General features: G+C 41.0%; 1 pseudogene; it reads left to right on the top strand.

Annotated features, from left to right (window-relative positions):
• LOC132365333 (actin-related protein 3-like) lies at nucleotides 1-1,245 on the top strand (annotated as a pseudogene).
• Nucleotides 1,246-4,928: the final 3,683 nt, after the last annotated feature.

Raw genomic sequence — 4,928 nt, 5'->3', positions numbered from 1 at the left:
AGATGGCGGGACGGCTGCCGGCCTGTGTGGGGGACTGTGGCACAGGGTATGCAAAACTAGGATATGCTGGAAATATGGAACCACAGTTTATCATCCCTTCCTGTATTGTTATTAAGGAGTCAGCAAAAGTGGGTAATCAAGCTCAAAGGAGGGTGACGAAAGGTGTTGATGACCTAGACTTCTTCACTGGTGATGAAGCAATAGAAAAATCTACATATGCAACAAAGTGGCCAATCCGCCATGGTATAGTTGAAGACCGGGACTTGATGGAAAGGTTTATGGAGCAAGTGATCTTTAAATATTTAAGGGCGGAACCTGAAGACCATTATTTTCTTTTGACTGAACCTCCACTGAATACTCCAGAAAACAGGGAATATACTGCTGAAATAATGTTTGAGTCCTTCAATGTTCCAGGCTTGTACATTGCTGTACAGGCTGTTCTTGCCTTAGCTGCATCCTGGACCGCCAGACAAGTAGGAGAACGGACGTTGACCGGTACAGTAATAGACAGTGGAGATGGTGTCACTCGTGTCATCCCTGTGGCTGAAGGGTATGTGCTTGGCAGCTGTATTAAGTACATTCCAATCGCAGGACGAGATATAACATATTTTATTCAGCAATTGCTGAGAGACCGAGAAGTAGGAATTCCTCCAGAGCGATCCTTGGAAACTGCTAAGGCAGTAAAGGAGCGCTATAGTTATGTCTGCCCAGATTTAGTAAAAGAATAACAAGTATGATACAGATGGATCAAAGTGAATTAAACAGTATTCTGGAATCAATGCTATCTCAAAGAAAGAATTTTCCATTGATGTTGGATATGAGAGATTCTTGGGACCTGAAATTTTTTTTCATCCAGAGTTTGCTAATGCAGACTTTACTCAGCCTATCTCAGAAGTTGTAGATGAAGTAATTCAGAATTGTCCTATTGATGTCAGACGTCCTCTCTACAAGACTATTGTCCTCTCTGGAGGTTCAACCATGTTCAGGGACTTCAGATGTCGCTTGCAAAGAGATTTGAAAAGAACTGTAGATGCCAGGCTGAAATTAAGTGGCAATTGAGTGGTGGTAGATTGAAGCCAAAACCTACTGATTACATACCACATGCAGTGATATGCAGTTTGGTTTGGAGGATCCATGCTGGCTTCCACGCCTGAGTTCTACCAAGCATGCCACACCAAAAAGGATGACGAAGAAATTGGACCTAGCATTTGTTGTCACAATCCAGTGTTTGGAGTCATGTCATAAAATTGGCTTCATAGTTATTGGGGTTAGGGAGGTGGGGAAGAAATAATCTTTCTGATTACCTGTTTTGTCTGGATGGCTGGTTTTGAGGTTGTAAACCTGACTTGAAATAATAAGACTAAACATAATTATATAGAATATTTTAATAAGTATATCAACGTGCAAATGTAGAGGAGAGCCAAAATGATTAAGTGATTTTCTTTAGATTGAATATTTGAATCTTATGTGTAACAAAAAGAAGTGTGTTTTAGTTCTTTCTGTGCCCTGGTATTTTGTATATTATTGAATTATCCAGGATTTGATGGGATTTATCGGTATATAGATAGCTCTATAATGCTTGAATTGTACACTCTGAAGTGTGTAATGCAAGAGCTTGTTTATATTTCATACTTTTTATACTTTGAGGAAAAAAAGTCAAAGAAAAACTAGTATTTGAGGGGAAAAAAGTGACCAAGTAAAGGATAAATACAAAAAATAGCCTATGAGACTTGGCTTACACACACACTCATGGGATTCCAGTTATTATGAAGTGCTTCCATACCCTGTGCCCCCCAATGGTTTTCTTTGCAAGTGCTTTTGGAACTAAGAAGCTAGTATCTTGGATAAACTGATGCCTGCTAGTGCTTTCTGATTCCTCGCATTCTGTTTCTCGCTTTAAAGGAACAGTAAAGACAAGACTGTTGGACCAGTATTGCAGTTCTGCAGTGTCATTTCTTATTAAAAAATGAATAATTTGATTACCCAAATTGATATATTTAAAGCTTAACACCATTCTAATAAAGGCACAAATTTCTTTTTTTATTAATTAATTAATTAATTTATTTATTTATTTTTGGCTGAGTCAGGTCTTCATTGCTGCGCACGGGCTCTCTCTAGTTGCGGCGAGTGGGGGCTACTCTTCGTTGCGGTGCGCGGGCTTCTCATTGCGGCGGCTTCTCTTGTTACAGAGCACGAGCTCTAGGCATGCGGGCTTCAGTAGTTGTGGCACGTGGGCTTCAGTAGTTGTGGTTTGCGGGCTCTAGAGCACAGGCTCAGTAGTTGTGGCGCACGGGCTTAGTTGCCCTGCAGCATGTGGGATCTTCCCAGACTAGGGCTCGAACCCATGTCCCCTGCATTGGCAGGCGGATTCTTAACCACTGCACCATCAGGGAAGCCCACAGGTTTCTTTTCAATACTTGTTTCAAGCTCTTTAATCTTTTTATAAGTTAACTAATAAATCTATTTTCTTCAAACCTCTGCAGTAGTTCTCTAAAAATCACGACAGTTGGTTAGCAAGCTGACTTTTTTATGTGCTCTAAACAAATAATTGTGAACTTTTAATATGTTGAGTGCTTTCATTTTGATAACTGGATCTCCATTTGATATTTTCATTTGTATAACTCCTTTGCAGTCTGAAAATTTTTTTACTGCCAGTCCCTGACATATCATGGAAAGTTAATTTTCATTGCATTTTAAAATATCTGGATCATAAAGAACAGGTGATGAAAATAAGTTAAAACTGAAAAAAAAATTAAGCTAAAACCACCAGTATTTGAAGGTATTATTACTGTGCCCACAGTAACAACGCACCTTTATAAAGCATTTTATGATGTACTGACATTTTATCACCAAGAGAGGTATCAACACTGCTATCCTCATAGAAATTTGAAGGAACTGAAATTATGAGAAACTTCAAAACGATCATACTTTGCATAGTTACTGGGACCAAAACTGAAACCAAGACTTTTCATTCCAAAATTCTCTGCTTTCTAACTATGTAATGCTGTCTCCTGAAGTAGCCAGGCCGGGGCAGGGGTCGGGGGATGGGGGGGGGGGGTGAAGGAGGCAATTTTATTCATCCACAACTTATGTTCCACTCTTGTTACCGCACCAAACTGGGGTCTGCTTGCCCATTTGCAGTAAAGCCAATCTATTGATACCAGGTGGTGGTGAAAGAAAGCGCAGTATTTATTGTAAAGTTGCCAATATAAGGAGAATGGGTGGCTCGTGCTCTAAGGCCCCAAACTCCCTGAAAGTTTTCAGCAAAGCGTTTTTAAAGGGGGGGTGGGGTGGGGTGTGTCTCAAGACAAGTGATCAGCTGGTGCACAGTTCTATGATTGGCTGATGGTGAGGCAACAGGGTGGTGTCACAGGGGTTAACATTATCAATCCTCAGGCTCCAGTAGGCCTGGGGGCCATGTGCTCATGATCATCAAGTACTTAACATGTTCCATTTGGTGGGGACTTTCACATCTGTAAAATAACTCGGGAAATGTGCATCAGATACAATTATCTACTTACTCGAGAGAGGAGCTAAAGCAGAGAATATGGGGGAGGGGTCTGTCCCGGGAAGGCCCCATAGGGTCCTGCTCGGCTACACTCTTACCCATTTTCTGAAAGCCTTCCCTCCTTGGCTGAGTATCTTCTCACTGTTTCAGATCTTCACCCAGAGAACTTAATGGTACCAGGGCCCCAACACTGGCTTGACCAGAGGATCACAATCATGCTACTGGCCAGATCAGTCGCCTTTAAAAACTCAGTGCAACTTAAGGTGTAATTGGAACCTTGGAAATAAAAACTGTTCTATTCAGAATGGGGGTTAACATTAAACTATCCTCCAAACAAACGAATCCTCTGATGGCCTCATTTCTAGAATAAGATTATCCACTGAAACCTCAATAGAAATACCGTGTTTCAACATCAACAAGGAATTTGTTAATTTCCCAGATGAAAATCCCTGGGAATGTGTTAACTTCCCAGCGATTGGATGATAGATGGAGGTGATGAGGTCCACAATTCTGAGAGATTTATATTCCTTGAAAGGACTTTGGAAACATCTGATATTTGGGAAAATGTACTTCGTAGGTAGATTCAGTGACAGTTTAGTTCTTCTAAGCAGAAGGGTAAAATTTTACCCTCCTCCTGGAGAATTGTGAAGACAGATTAAGGGAAAAGATAGGACTCACCAAGGCCAGTATTTCATTTATAAACGCTGAAAGAGTTAAAAAGACAATTTCCTTATCAACTCTTTGCTTTTTTAGATGTTTATTCTTGGATATTTTGCACACTTATTATTTGCTAATGTAATTCTCCTTTCAACAAAAAATCTGACCTGCTTAAAGAGATGTATGAAAAACATTAAAACTACACAGTGGGATCCACATGTAAGAAAACTTTATGGGCAAAAGTATTTGCTCCTTCCTCCAACAGAACACCATATACATGTGCACAGAAATTTGATTTTGTTATTAAAACAAAAGTGGTTTGATCTCTTAGAGACACTAATAGAACCCACAGAAAAATATATCAATACCTTAATGATGATTTCTTGATTCACAGTGAGAAATGTATCTGTCACAAATGAGAATACTTATATTGATTTGACTGGCGTGTTTCTCCTGGTGTGAAAAACACTTGGAGGACTTCCCTGGTGGTGCAGTGGTTAAGAATCCACCTGCCAATGCAGGGGACACGGGTTTGAGCCCTGATCCAAGAAGATCCCACATGCTGTGGGGCAACTAAGCCCGTGTGTCACAACTACTGAGCCTGTGCTCTAGAGCCCATGAGCCACAACTACTGAGCCCACATGCCACAACTACTGAAGCCCATGTGCCTAGAGCCCATGCTCCGCAAAAAGAGAAGCCAGCAATGAGAAGCCCGTGCACCGCAACGAAGAGTAGCCCCCGCTCACCGCAACTAGAGAAAGCC

Source organism: Balaenoptera ricei, chromosome 4 (assembly GCF_028023285.1).
Source record: "Balaenoptera ricei isolate mBalRic1 chromosome 4, mBalRic1.hap2, whole genome shotgun sequence".
Taxonomy (NCBI): domain Eukaryota; kingdom Metazoa; phylum Chordata; class Mammalia; order Artiodactyla; family Balaenopteridae; genus Balaenoptera; species Balaenoptera ricei.
This window is presented reverse-complemented; position numbering and strand designations above follow the sequence as displayed.